This window comes from Hetaerina americana, unplaced genomic scaffold (genome assembly GCF_022747635.1).
Source record: "Hetaerina americana unplaced genomic scaffold, ioHetAmer1.1.p SCAF_4, whole genome shotgun sequence".
NCBI classification, from domain to species: Eukaryota; Metazoa; Arthropoda; class Insecta; order Odonata; family Calopterygidae; genus Hetaerina; species Hetaerina americana.
Genome location: NW_027286985.1, coordinates 62,183,869 through 62,200,111, shown reverse-complemented (window position 1 = coordinate 62,200,111; position 16,243 = coordinate 62,183,869).

Genomic DNA, 16,243 nt, shown 5'->3' with positions numbered 1-16,243 from the left:
TCCAAGAAAGTGGAAGGAAAAGGTGACCATGTAACTGAGTTTCCTCATTTCCACTCCGCCTCTTATAAAATATCTTTTCTTTTCACTTCACCAAATTCTCATCGTCTTCCGGTGCTCCTCCTTTGAATGAAATCATTCGGAAATAATTCGAAATATATACTTTTAGGAGAGGTAAAATCATTTTGACAACATCGCGGAAGCGTATTTCTTTTCATTCAGTATTCCTTCTCTTCCGTATTTATGGGTCCTCTTTTTGCAGAAAAACGATAATCGGATAGTATAAGGCACATTTCGGGCTCATGGGTAAAACGCTTTCAATATAATTTCACTTTTGGCAGATTAAGATGCGATCAGAGAAATTGTGTCACATTTTTGCAGGAAAAAGTTATTTTTTCACGAAATTCTCTTTTTTAGCTAAGAAAAATCTACCAACGAGACTGACACAATCAGTGAAGAAAAAGAAATTATTCATAACAGCTTTCCTCTTCACGTTCCTTCTCGTAAAACGAGTCAAATGCCATTTGAAAATCAGTCCTGACAATTCAGTCCTATCGGCCTAATGGCGTGCCCGGCAGCGGAAGAGGTAAGGTTTCCGCTGTCGTCATCCCACGAAACCCCTGCAAGGGAAAAACGACGGTAGCAAGACAGAAGACGTACAAAATGAGGACCAAACTAGTTAAAATTGCGACGTGGAATATTTGGACAATTTTGAGGACAAGAAATTTACATATTATTAAGCAGTAGATGATAAAGGGAAATATATACACACTTTAGGCCTATTCGAGGTGAGATGGACTGGTAGTGGGAATTATTGGAGTGATAATTATAGAATGACATAGAGCGGAGGGTACGAGAGCCAACGAGGGGTTGCCATAGTATTAAATGAAGAGCTAGGAAGAAGCGTAGTCAACATAGAGCAGGTAACGGATAGATTATTACTAGTAGAGATAAAAGCAGAACTGACGAACTTGGTCATTGTTCAGGTATACATGCCACCGAGCAACCATACGGAGGAAGAGGTCGATAGGATATACGATCAGTTAGAGGACATAATCGCATGTGTTCCTGCAGGGAAACACATGATAGTGATAGGAATTTGGATTGCAGCTTTAGGTGGAGGAAGAAATGATGATGAGGTGGGGGACTACGGTTTAGGGACGAGGAATGACCACAGGGAGAAAGCCATTGAAATCTGCAGGAGGCAGCACTTAGTCATCCCCAGCACTTGATTTAGCCATCATAAAAGATTTAGGTATACATGTAAAATGCCAGCTGATTCAGAGAGATATCAGATCATATTCTGGTTAAGTACACATTTAGGAACAGGGTGATCAATTCGTACAATTACCCGGGAGCAGATACGGACTCTAATAAAAATTTAGCGCTCATAAAGTTTAGCGTCCGATTCAAAAAGATAAGCTCAGAGCGGCGGGATAGTAATTTTAGAAGCATCAACTATAATTGATAAGGAATCAGCAGGCGGCGGAGAAAATCATCACTAAGGGAAAAGAGCTGATTACTATCGAGGAAAAATGAAAATATATAAAAAAAGGGTATCAAAATCCTCAAAAGAAAATATAGGAACCGTTACTGGGAACAAGACAAGGAAACCTTGGATCACGGATGAAATGATCCAAAAAAATAGATGAGAGAAGGCTAGAGAAGAATTTAAACACAGAGTTAGGCAGAAGGATGGACAAAGATTTCAATAATAAATTGAGACAGGCAAAAATAGAGCAAAGGAAGCATAGAGGAAGATGCAGTGCGAGGATATAGGAAGTTTCAGAAGAAATGTGAAATTGGTGCGCTATACAGCAGATTAAATCATTATAGGGAAGTAATAAGGGAAGGTCTGGGCTTACAGTTGGAGATAAGTTGGGTAAGATAACAGTAGACAAAAAAAAGAGATGCAAGAGAGATGGAAGGAATGTATGGGACTGAACGTTAAGAAACTTAGGACGCACACTTTGAAATAGGAAGAGAATATGACGCAAATGAAAATAGCTCATGTCCAAGCATTGGACGTTGAGATAGAAAGGGCATTAAGGGAGATTATATCAAATGAGGCCGTGAAGTGGTTTAGTAGTTCCTCCTCAACTACTAAAAATTTAGGAATATGTGTGAGGAGGACTCTATACGGGCTGATTCGTAACATCGGTTAGGAAGGATTATCATCGGAAGAATTTTTGAGATCAGTGTTAGATACAATTCCAAAAATGGTAAAGGCTGTATCATGAGAGGACTACAGCGAACTAAGTTTGATTTCTCATGCAGGAAAAGTGTTTCTTAGGATCATCAACTAAAGGATGGAGAGCAGGGCAAGTGATTGATTACTGAGGGGATGATCAGTTTGGTTTTAGGAAGGGGAGAAGTACATTGCTGTAAAAACATCACTAATTTATAGGAACATAGAAAACAATTAGGATGTATTTGACGGTTTAATAGATTTCGGAAATGCATTTGATAGATTTGAATTCGGAAAAATAATTAATATACTGCAGTAAATAAGAATACCTTGCAGGAACAGGAGGCTAATCCACAACCTGTACATGCCTCAGACTATGTGTGTGTATATATATATATATATATATATATATATATATATATATATATATATATTCTTGATATTTCGACGGAAACAATCCGTCATCATCTGAAGATATAGAAGTAATGTATGTATAAATATATATATATATATATATATATATATATATATATATATATATATATATAATAAGAAGGAAGGAAATACTCAGAGGTCAGAGATGAAGAGGGACTTGTGCACTAGTGGACACAGGCAACAACACTGAAGCACGAAAAAAAAAGAAAAGAAACTCACTAGGTTTCCAATTTTCGGTGGTCCAAGCCACCTTTCTCAAGGAAGAGAAGGACAGAGTCAGTCCTTTCTTGAGAGGAAATTCTAAACTTAGTGAGTTTCTTTTCATTTTTGCTTCTGTTTTTGCTCACTAGTGCTAACTATTATACATTATCCCCCACGTCCGTGAGACTTTCAAAAACGTCTTTTATATATATATATATATATATATATATAAATATATATATATATATATATATATATATATATATATATATATATATATATATATATATATATATATATATATATATATATATATATATATATATATATATATATATATATCTGAATCATGGGATAGAAAAACGTAGTGTTCCGCAAAATAGAATTTTGTGGTAAAATGCCTAAAATTCTTTTATTATTTATATATAGAGGCTCTACAAATTGAATTCTAAAAACGTATTTATAATTGGTTATATAGGTGAATGCTAAAGAGCATTTGTTAATTTTAATGGTTTTTAAAACTAACTTACAAGTTTAGACCAAAGGTATTTTATTTTATTTTATCAAAGTTTTCAGTGCAATTATTTGATATCTAAACATAAATGTTCAACCATGTACGTAAAAAGGACCAACTTTGGAATATGATTTAAAGAAAGTTGTGTCGGTCAATAGGATTAGCATTGCAGTAACTCGTTGCCCTTACCAAAAATTCACTCTACCACACTTCGGATAAAGGCATGATTGAAATCTGCTAATTTGTTCTCAAGTAATTTACTAGGCCATCTGAATTATAAAACTTCTATTACATTTATCATGTCATATCTTGTAGTAAATCTTCAAACCAGAACAAGAAGTATTCATAGTGCACCACATATTATTTTATTATCTGATCTCTCTGTTGCTCTTAAAAATTTTATCAATTATTTAGGAATCAATAATTATTCTTTAATTTAGTGAGTGTTTTAATTGTCGAGTATAAATATATAGATTGCAATACTTACCTAATGATTTTATTGATGAAATTCATAAGCTTTTGGATAGTGAAATCTTTTATTGAATAATTGGAAACATGAAATCCAATAATTATTGGAAATCTGATTTTTCGTAATAAATATTGATTTATTGATAGCATAATTTGATTTGCGATTTTTGTTCTCGCAACGTAATTACATAATTGTAAATGTTGGTGGTATTCTAGATCCGGCAGTATTTTATAATTGTCTAATTCTTCATAGCATATGCATTTTCGCTAAAAATATTAATGAGCAACTTTTAATGCATTTATAGAATATAGTTCTTATTCAAGTCTATGGTGTTTGAAATGAGATACAAATATCCATCAAGGGTAGCTCACTCCAGTATTTTCCTCCGTCAGGTCCCTTTTAAGTCTATGTCGGAGGAGCAGTCTAGTGACTGGCCTCCCGCGGTTTATGGTAGCACAGCGTGAGACGCCTACGCAGGAGAGCCACCTGATTGGATCTCATAGACGCTATCATCCCTGTGCTTTCGCGAGCAAAGGTCCGTTCACCAAGATTACTCGCAAGTGAAATTTCCGGGTATGGAGAATCCCATCAAACGGACGTGAATAGGAAGCCGTCCTTACAAAACTGATTCGAGATGGCCGATTGACAGATCGTATGGACGTCGAGTTGGCCACGTCCTAAGTCACTGGAGCGAGTTTTCTGTAGTCATTTGTCGTCGAGATGTTATTTTCCTTCCTCAAACTCACTCCAATTGAACTTTGATCGTTACATACAGAGGTTGAGGCACCAACCTATCGCACATTCTAAAGATCAATTAAGCCTTGTCTGCTGAGTCACAAGTAGTTAGAGTAAATAATGGGGCGTCAATTTTACACGAAAAATGAGATGTCTTCTGCGATAAAGAGATTAGCTCTTAATTTGTTTGACGATGAGTTCAAATTCATGTTAAAAAAAGCGGTGAAATCTGATTTATGATCAAATAATCATATTAAATAATGGTAATAAAATCCTAAATATTTTTTCCTCTGCCGTAGTATTTACTTAACATAGGTGTGTATATTAAAAAATGTAACATAGAACATATGACGTGCCTTTTTGCTCGCTTGTGATTCGCATGGATTGGCAACTAGAAGGTTAATTTTAGCATTTAGATCATATTTACTTACAAACTAGCTCGAATAATTTTATCCTTAACGTCTTGTATGCTTTTGATTTGATTGTCATTTCAAATCAGGAACTTAATACTTAATGTAATGCTTAATGTGTAATCTGATTGTGGTCGGCTGATCCTGGAAAATAAATGCATTGGAGAATGAAATTGTGCATTAAATCGCATGCTATAGGCGTCTTGATGGGTCATCCGAATTATAAATGGTTTCACTTCGCAATCAATACATCGCCTCGTGGTGGCTGCGGGGCCCCACTAAGTGGAGCTCCAGAACCCCGATTCCAATTCTCCGATTCCGGGAAATCAGAGAAGAGGACTTCTCTGCTCCCCAGACTCTCTTAGCTCCCTTCTACAGCGTTCTGCAACGGTGTTTCAACACCCCCACCTCTACTCAGTCTCTCCTACCATGGGCGGCGAGAGTGAATCGACGGTCGTGGGAGGAAAAACGGGAGGAGGGTCGTGGTGCTTTCACCCGATACGTTTCCCCTCAAATGAGCATAGGTCTCTTTCTCCGTCAATGCCATGCTCCCCTCCACATTAACCTCCCTCCGTGGCAACGGGATAAAAATAGATATTTTGTATTCATACAATGGTTGTATCCTAAGCCTTATGTCGAAGCCTGATAATAGAAAACTAAACCTAAACTTGTCACTTCTCATGCAATTTTAGACTTTACTAATTTTCGTTAATATTTGTTTATTCGGAAAATGCTGTGTGCTGCTAAATATATGTAGACTGGAGATGGTGAATGCCCGAAAACCATTGTTATCTCAAAGCAATGGACCTTAATGAACCGTTGGGTGGGATGGTTAAACCGTTTGAGCTGCTATCGTATTTATTTCTATCTCTGGCGAGAACTTCAAAGTTTAGCCGTTGTTTCATTGGTATTGTGGTCCATAATTGGATTTTAGGTGCTTATTGTTGTCTGTAATTGGATTTTCGATGCCTATAACATTACGTGAACTTTGGACTCAGAAAGTTACAATACTATTCAATGAAACTCATGTATTTACGGCAAACCAAGTAAGCGCGAGAGTGTTTTTAGAGGAATCCAACTGCTATGAATATCGAATGTAACCTTAAGTTTATCTTTGTCCTTTATATCTTCTGAAGAAAATATGGCATCAGTAGATGTGTCTCTGCAACAAAATTTTCTTGAGTTATGAGGAACGTATAAGCATCTCGGATTTTTGTCTGATAGAATAAAAATATTTAGGTATCATACTCTCGGGTGCAAAACCAATAAAAAAGGATGGTGAATAGAAATGAAACTCCCAGTAAAATATTCAGTAGTCTGACTTGTATCATTGAAATTTTTACACTAATGAATGTCGATAGTATAATTTCAACTGAAAGTAAAAGCAGAGTATAGTGCATGCACCATGTCGTTGGCCAAATATTTCCAGGTTTATTAAAATACGTTTGGTGATTAAATATTGAATAATCAAAAAATAAGATAGAGCACACAAACGAGTTTATCCATAAGAGAGAGTCGTTTCATTGAGACGTTGTTTTGGATAACGAAACACATATACAAGTATTCTTGTGTTTAGAACACTCTTCTGCCCATCCAACATAAGGGGTTTATACCATGCACTATTCCCGCTTGTGGCCATTTCAATAATTATTTTTATTTATTCAATAATTATTAAGGTCACCAAAAATGCCTTTCCTTTCATCCCTCTTAACACTATCCATTCTTCATCCATAATACTAAGCATTTCAATACATATTAGTATCTTTTCCATTCAGTTTTCTCTCCATTTAGCGAGCAAATAGAGGAGCGCCAAATTCGATCGCTAAAACTCTATTTGTCAGAGATGATATGAATGGACTCTATTTTTGAATAGTTAACGCGAGTTTCGATTTATACCTGACTCTCAAAGGGTCTATGTTTTAAGATATTAAATTAACCATATGTAGGATTAATAACTCATTTTAAAAATCTTTTGTATTGATTATTTCTCAATGTATAAAATTTATTTGTGATAAGCATTTGGAAGGTAAGGTACTGAGAGTAATTCCAAGAGACCAATATGCAGATAAAATAAAGAGAAGGAAGAGCTATCAGGCCGGAAAATGAAGTTTCCTCCTCAGCTCAAGAAATCTTCTATTACGATCTCATGGGCCGGCTAGTTACCTTTGTTTGTTGAGGAAACGTTCGGATTGGTAAGGTTCGGTGACTCGCACCATTTAATTAGCCTCCCAGTTCTCTTCCGTTTACCAGGGGCGGATTGCGTGGAGGACGTCTTGTTTTCTCACACACTTTCTGGTCGAGTGAACGTACTCGGCGAGTCCATAGTTGTCAGAGGTAGTGTTCATGTATCCTAAAATGCACGTGGCAGTGTAGTTTCATATGCTGTGAGCAGCCAGTGGATATAGTATATCATTCCGCAATGTGAGTTTAAGTCTATTGGTAACGTCTCTTTGTGTAAGCATTTTGGAGAAAATGCTTTTTATGTTTTTATCATTAATCTCGTTAGCGATCGTTTGAGGTATTTCACTAGTTTTTCGACTCAATTTTCTCTTGTTTGAATTCCACATGTCAGCGTTTAAAAAAAGGTATAAGAAATATATCTTTCAACGTAATGCTAATCTTTATTGTCAGGTATTAACTAATTACGTGATTTTTAACATTTCAATGCACATTTGTCGAGCATCATGGTTATACTTTTCCAGATAATTAGTGCAGGTTTAAACTTTTAACCATCCGTGAAATTTAATATTCGTCTAAACTCTTGAGCTTATGGGAAAGTGGTAACTAATTATCGTTAATTCTTGTAGGCCGATATTTTGAAAGGAGGCTGTTCAAATCGGTAACCTGCTGACTTACCAACAAACAGTTGGTGAGAATCCCACGTTAGGTTGGATAAAAATGTTAGTCCTACTCGTAAAATATGTGACCCGTAATAGATTGTATGTTGTAGCCGTTGCCCCTAGAGAAACTAATGTTCTGATCTGTTGTCACGTTGTTAGTTCACGTTATCTAATTCCACGCTTAGATGCATTCTTCGTGATTGTTAATACATATTTTTACACTCTAGATAATTTTACAGTGTAAACATCAGAAAACTCACCTGCGCTGGAGACTCACGCATAAAATATTGTTATTTCAGAAGGAACCCTGGCATTAAGTTTTCATGGTTATCGCTATTTTTTTCGATAAGACAGCGCCTTAATGTAGTTTTTTTCCTAAATATCAAAATTAAAAATGTTAGACAATGGAAGTTTTCGTGTTATCCCTATTTTCCTCGGAAATTTTGTGCTTATCCTTAATGAATGTATTTTTGAATTCTCCGTATCCTTATTTTTATCATTTCATTTCTTAAATTCATGAATTTAAGTAATTTCCCATAAAGTCATGCTGAAATGAAAAGGATGGCTTATTTCTTATTTCACCGTCCGGTGACGGGGCACCAGAATGAAGTCGGATAAATAGGTATTGTTTCGACACTGAATTGGTATTGGCATGATTCAATTTTAGCAGCCGAAAACGACCATATGAACATCGTTTAAAAAAGTGTTAAAATTCCCATTTGTTAAAAAAGTTACTAGTTTCAAAATGGGCAAGCGAAGTACATATAAGAGTATTTCATAGGTTGATGTTTCAATATTATATAATTTATATCCTTACATGGTTAGTTATAATACTTTTGAATTTTTCCGTTCCAGCCAAACTTTGATTCATGAAATACTATAAAAGAACAAAGCCGTAAAATCCGTCAAGTTAAGCATGGGCTATGAACCCATGAATGAAACAATACCACTCGACGGTTCTTTGAGTCACAGCCAAGTCTCATGGCTTTTCTTATCTGCAGATCCTTTAAGTGTTGGGCTGTCACTTCTTGCTTTGCTTTCATATTTAGTTCTGAAGTTATGACCCATTTCGTATAAGATATAATTTGAAGTTACCTACTTAAAGCTGAACGTCTATATGAGAAGTTTAAATTGCAATTGCCATAGCCAGGAATCAAAAAGCGTACAGGCCTCTTATGAATCCGCTTGCTAAGATTGAAGTCGACGTTAAGCAATAGTAACTCCTTCGCTGAAGTGTTGAATTCACAACTGTACCTAAAATAGGATTTTGCCTCCACAATGAGGTGTGGTCCAATAAGGTTGGTTGAATCATAAGATTCTATCCAGCTAATTATTTCAGTTTTAGCTTAAATACAAGGTGAGCCATGTATATTTCTTATTCTTTCTTCGATCGAGATAAGGGGAACAGAAAGGTAATGGGATAATATCTTTGTAAATTCATCTCAAAATCTAAGAGCCTCATGAAAAGTCATGTTATCCCTATAAATACTTTTAAAGTATCGTCAAAAATGTCGGAAAAATGACAATATTTTAGATGGACTAACAATAAATTCGTCATGAAAAGTGTTTATGATTAAATTGAAGATTAGAAAAAGATTAAAGGTGCGCATTTAAATGCATATAATAGCCGTCATTATTATTTAGGCCTTTTTTCTGTAACTTGAAAAGATCTTTTCGATCGAATGAAATATTTGTTCTGCGTTTGAATTATTCTGCAGTGCAAGAAGGCATATATTGATGAGAATAGAATTCTTGGTATTTGACCTTTAACTTTCCCAAAATGTTTTCAATTTTTGTCAATTTTCATTTGGTTGGTTGTCAAACAGTATATTAGCATGCAACAAACATTTGGATAAAAGTATGAAAAAGACTGAACGGAAACGAAAGAGGTATGAAAGTCTTCCTTCTCTTTTTTTTATTAAAGTCATCTCTCATATCCCTAGGTGCGGCAGAAATGTTGACTGTCGTTTTCACGTAAAATATATATTATAATTTCAATCAAACTATTTCAATACTCAAGTTAATTTGTTTTTTGAAAATTAACGAATAAGATATATTTTTAACATTAACACCGTAATACTTTCATTTCCTTTTCCGCTAATTCATTCATCGGGTCTTGCACGAAAAGCTAATATCTAATATTTGATTCTGAAATTTGTACAACTAGTACACATGTTCAAATATTGAACGGTTTGTCGTAAAGTTAGTATTTTTGTTATTTCAGGATATGTGTATTAGTTCACAGTATATTAATATGAAACTAAAAAATGCATAAGATTTGGTACACAGAGAACAATCTCAATATTCATGTACATTTTGAAATTACACTGAAAATCAGGGTTCGGTGGCACAAGACGTCATTTATACATTTTCCAAGAATTAACTGAGGGAGATAAAACCTCTATACTTTTCACTCTAAATTTAGATTATTTTGTAAATATTAATCTGAAAATATTGATATTTCTAGGCATCTCTAAAGGCACCCAATATTTTTTAATTTCCGGAACACTTTCCAAAATTATTATTCAAGCAAGCAAAGTTGGGTTTACGTATTATATTTAAAAAATATCAAAAAGAGATTTTGAATGCCCATTATTTTAGGTAATAAAAATTAAATAACCTAAATACTCGTAATGAATGTTGCATCAAACTTTGTGAGTAAATTTTTGACTTATATGCACAATTCTCGCTTATTTTTTTGCGCATAAATGAAAGATTATTTTTTATGAGGGCTTGAAAGCATATTTAATACACATCATCATTATTTTCTTCCTGTGGCACTCTTCAATATAGCCCTCTATTCTTCACAATGTAATCCTATTTACTCTTGACACATTATCTCCCTCAGCTGATTTTGTATCCACCACATTTTTTATACGTATTTCTCCTGGTACACCTCTTCAAATTTGTAATTGTACGCATATATCTCTGTTTTTAGCTTAATGTGTTATGTTTTCAACAAAACTATTGCACTTGAATTTGAGCGCAATACATTTGGTTTTTATTTATTTACCCATTTGTACGCCTCCTAGTTTTTCAATTCATCCACCCATATAATTTTCAGAATTTGTATCATGCACCATAGTTTTGGATCTGATTTTAACTCTGTTTTCGTATAATGGTCCTCAAGCAGTCCATATCAATAATAGATAGAATAACACTTTCTACACGAAACTGGCACGAATTCGTCTCCTTTTTTTAAACGAAATTTTATGCCATTTAGTTTATTTTAATAAATATTAAGTTTCATCTATCAAAATACAAACTCATGATCATCACCTATAATTAACAAACATTTTGCACTCAGTTCTGGCTGCTGCCGAGTGAGGTGAAAGATTCCACCCGTCCTAATTTTCCTCCTCGCAGAGTGGTTTCGTCTTCCTTCCTTGCATCTGTTCCGCTCACAAGGATGTAGCATAACGCGCCGGTGATTTAATTTAAGCCAAGCGATTATCAAAAGAAAGTGCAGCTACTTAGCGCATCTCTTATGGGCCTTTTGTTAGAGTTTTAGACGGGTTTCCCATCTCGCCCACCCACCCACCCCCCTCAGCTGAATACCTTCCTCCCGCCCTCCTACGTAAGATGAGTTGGGATTTTGCCACGGCGGTGTATTCGTGGAATAAAATTATCATAGATCTAGGCTGTCGAAGGGAAATTCGATTACGTCGTTCGGTACTGTTTTGGTCCTTGGGAGAACTCAGTTGCACTCGAAACAGATTAATATAGTGCCAGTGGAACTGTGTTTGCCGAATTATTCAAGAGGAGATTTAAAAAAAACACATTCAATGTTCTCTGCACTTAGCAGGCTAAAAAGGGGATTAGCCAAGGAAACAAAGTGGTATCCTAATATTGTGTAGATATTTATTTTTTATAATGTAACCTTCCCAATATCTGAAAAATAATCCCAAGTAGGGGCAATATTTTTCTGCATGTGATTATATGATATATTAAATATACTAAGATACACACAGACATACACACATGTACACCTTATTTGATGAAAAATCAAGTGGCTACAACACAAAATGCATATTGATTGCATTATCTAAATATTAGAGCCATAGTATTATACCTATTTAACGTTAGGTTTTGTTCGGTCCCCAACGGCTGTTTATTTCTGATAGCTGCGAGAACTTCCCCCTTATTTCCCTTTCAATTTTTTTGTGTGTTAGTTTCGTCCGCTTGACTCTATCCTGTCTAGGAAGCGTACTTTCTTCCTTTCTCAATCCCGCTTCACCAACGTTAAACCCTTTTATCACAGTATTCAACATACACACTACCTTAAGGAATTTCCTCCACCCACTCACTTCTTCTGCCTTTTAAATTACATCCAGTAACTTCTATTATTCGGCAAATCAATTTTAAACCACGGCATTTGTCATTCTTTCTGTGCCGCTTATTACGCTTTTATTACCCTTTACCTCAGCTCATCATTCTATATTATGGCCAAGTCGACATTTCTCGCCCTTCATATTTCTCTGTGTCAAATAATCCTGTAATCCCTGCTTTTCCTCCATCTCACCCTACAGAAACCTAATATTTACTCGTACCCTACTCCATTTCTATTTGAATATTTCCATCTTCTAGGATTTCATTATCCTTACTTTAAATTTACCTATCCTAATCGTTGGGGGTCATCTTTTGGGTTTTTTATTACTTCTGTTAAATTGGTTCAGCAAGGATTACGTGAAGTTAACGACCTCGGGCACATACCTTCCCCGCTTCCGGGAACGGCATCCGACCGAGTGGGCCAAGTCCTACAGTCACCGCGATATATTATCTCAGTGTTTCGGTCTATCACGGGAGATATTCTACAATTGAAACTGTTTCTCAATTTATTCTTGAATGCATTTCAACGTTACACCGTCACTAAAATTGCCCCCTTATTTGGGTCAGACTTCTATTAGAGACACCATACTGAAGGACAGACGCATCCGTTTGTAATTATCTCACCTATCTATTCGGTCTATCTGGCGTGTGTGATCAATCCAGGAGTAATTACCATTGCCTCAACCAATACAGCTTGAGGAATCGACTGAATGCGTAAGCGCTTCCCCTATGTAAATGTTCTAGTTCATGAGAGGGTATTTAAATATAACCGCGAACAGAAATGGGCGATCAAAGATATATTTTGTTCCGACAATCAGATCATCATTGTTGCAGTTAGATGAATGAACTTCCAAAGAAACTGCGGGAGATGCCGCAACAGTAACTTTTGACGGAGTCATCCGCTAATGTGCATTGATTATGAATTAACTTCTTGAGATGAAAGTGAGAAAAGTACGATTTAGGAATGTGAAAAGAGCGAAAGTGGAGGATTGCCTCGGTGGTGATCGGGAGGTACGTGTTGGTGTTTATTGGGTCTTAGTACGCATGGTGTGGACTGTAATATTCAGAAGCCTTTGCATCCAAAAATATTCAAAATCCCAAGTTCATAATTCAATGCTGCTGCCTTGCTCATGAAAGACTTCAACAGTGTTTTAGACGTAACATCGTCACTGAAATGACTCCACTGGGATCGGACGCCTTTCGCATCCACCTCCCTCTGTAACAGATGCTCAATGACATTTGACTGTTTTCTGCCGTTCGATTCCACTGGCATAAGAGATCTTATCAGGAACAAGTGTTATTGCTATAAACAGTACTTTCAACGAAATCTGGAAGCCCCTACACCACAACAAAATCTTATTCCGTTGTCCTATTATTTTACTGTAAAACTACAGTAATCAAAGAATTGCTTGTGGGTAGTGGTGAGGTTAGGAATACAGAACTCGAGAAATGTAGGGGGTTTTGTGGATTGACGGTGATTTTTGATGTGATAGGGAGACAGAGAGTGGTGATGCATTCACCAATGTATTAAAGGGAGGATAGTATATGATACATAATTCTCTACTTGAATTACTTGACGATAAAGCGAAAACCGTATTTCGACATCCGTCCAACAAGCAACGGAAATAAGAGGTATGTCAAGGATACGCCATATGCCATAAATACCGCGTTTTTTCGCTTTTCCGGGTCAACTGTAGTTTAAGTTGGGTGAAAGATAAGATTGCGTCAGTTTGAAATTTTTTTATCAAATTTCAGTTTCATTGGACGTATTTTGGACATTTTGTCGCATTTTTACTTTTCAAAAGTCAACATTCTTATATTGCATATTAGTTTCATGTGAAGTGAACATTTCATAATTACTGGTGAGTTCGCTTCCCCAACGTTCATACTTTTTTTCTACGTAGAGCTTTTAATTTCGATGACACGTATTATATATAAAGTCTTCAATATTTTAATGTCATCTATCAATCTAAATGAATTTTTCATTTTTATTTTAAATGTCTATGTAGCATTGAATTTGTTTGACTTTTAATTAATCATCTTTATCTTATATATGTATCTTTATCAAAAAAAGTTCATTCTTAAAATTTCCATCCTTACACAGTTTTGATGGATTGATAATAATGGATGAACTGTCTCTTCAATCTCGGGGTAGTAGATATGAGAAAATAACTTTAATGTAATTTAGCCTTTCCTAAGTTAAAAATGGAATTCTACAAAGTTAAGGCCTCAACCATTCAGTGCACTTTAATGTAATATTTTAATAATTCCCCACGTTAAGATGTATTTTTTAAATCGTAAGGTATTTCATTATTAAGTGCTCAAAACCTTATTGAAATTGAAAAAGCAAAGTTTTACTGATTTATTTGCAGGAATTTAGCTTATCAACCATAATAATTTGATAAGAAGGAAAATGGTATTGTATTTCATAGGAATACAGAACATTCATCTGTCCCTCCTTGTCGTGCCACGTGTGCAGACATGAGTGAAACGCGTCCTAAGCAAACCGCAACTACCTAAGTGGATAGGTTATTGGATGCATACTATCCCTTAATCCGGTGCCCATCGATTGCTCGTACTACGTACAAGATATTGCCATGGACTGAGTGAGATTATCAAGACTAATGACCCTGGTCATGGCACTCCATTCACGTCTGTACACCCTTAAAATTTCCGTAACGATGGTTCAACTTGGGTCCAAACACTTCAGGGTATATTATTCGTCTGATTTAAAAGTATAATTCTTTCTATGCAGTCTTTAGTTTTCTGGTAAATTACTCTCTTAGGCCACTGGGAATATCTAAGTGATATTATGGCCATCATATGAATGAGTCGTGGATATATCAGAATTTTTTCTATGATTAACCAATCTTCCACTGCTGAATTTACTCAGCAATTAATTATAGCTACCCTACGTTGAGTACCAAACTGATAGATACAAGTTTATTGATGGCTGTAATTATTTATATTCGGGATTTTATCTGCGCATAATATTTTTTGACTCAACTGTTTCACCAAAGTCCCATGCAGATTCCAGTTTTTCGAAAGGAGTAAACCAGGACGCTGGATAAACCTTCATGTTTTCAAGAGCTTCATACCCAGAGGATCCCACAAACATAATTGTTTTCAATTTCATTCTGTGGGAACTTTCACGAAATTATAACTCAAACATTTGAATGAAGCTAATGTTTACCTCTTTATGTGGAGAGTTAGTATTCATCGTATCGGTAAACCGATTCCAGCATATGACTTTCATGCTAAATCGAATGAGAAGAGGAGCTATATGATTTTTCACAGCCACTTCTTTTGAAGAAATTACCCAGCCTGGTTGTGGATAATTTATTATCCAAAAAATATTCTGTCCTCTCCGTACACGATAAAACTACTGCATAACAAAGGTAATGTGATATTTGCGTTATCAGCATTGGTATAATCAGGTGAATTCATCACATTATTTAATGGTTAGTCTTGTTTTGAAAGCAGTCAAAGTACGAAAATTAAGTACATAGCTTAAACGTTTAGGCAGTTACAAATCATTCGATAGCCCATACGGAGGGATAATTGGAGCGCCACATTATACTGATGGTTGAGACCACAGGTGGATGCTAAGGGAAGTTTAGTATCGAACCGGTAGATATGAGGAACTAATTTTTCCTCATACAATTTGTAAGCACAAGAGTTGGAAGCAAAGGGGACAATTTTTCGAACGCTCTTATTCACCAATCAACCTGATGATGGTGAGCTTGCCACTTGCCACTGATAAAAATACACCTAATTAACAGAATATAATAGCGGAATGCTGTCTTTATCCTCTGAATTCCATATATATCTACCAGGTTACTTCACATGAAGATCAAGGATGAACGCCTTTTTGCAAGTCACCTGCATGAAAAGGCCTAAGAATCAATTTGGGAAAAATTCATTTACACAGGGTTTTCTTTCCTAATAATAGCCGTGGAATTGTAATATTGAAGTGAACGACAGATTCAGTTAAAGTAAAAATGGGAAAAAATTCAAATCGCCTTCTCCGTAGGGTTGTTGAAATATTTTCTATCTCCTACGGAGGGAAACCTCTCTGCGCAAGAGTTCTCTGATATGTTTGCCATGGTTGAGCAAACGCAGGGC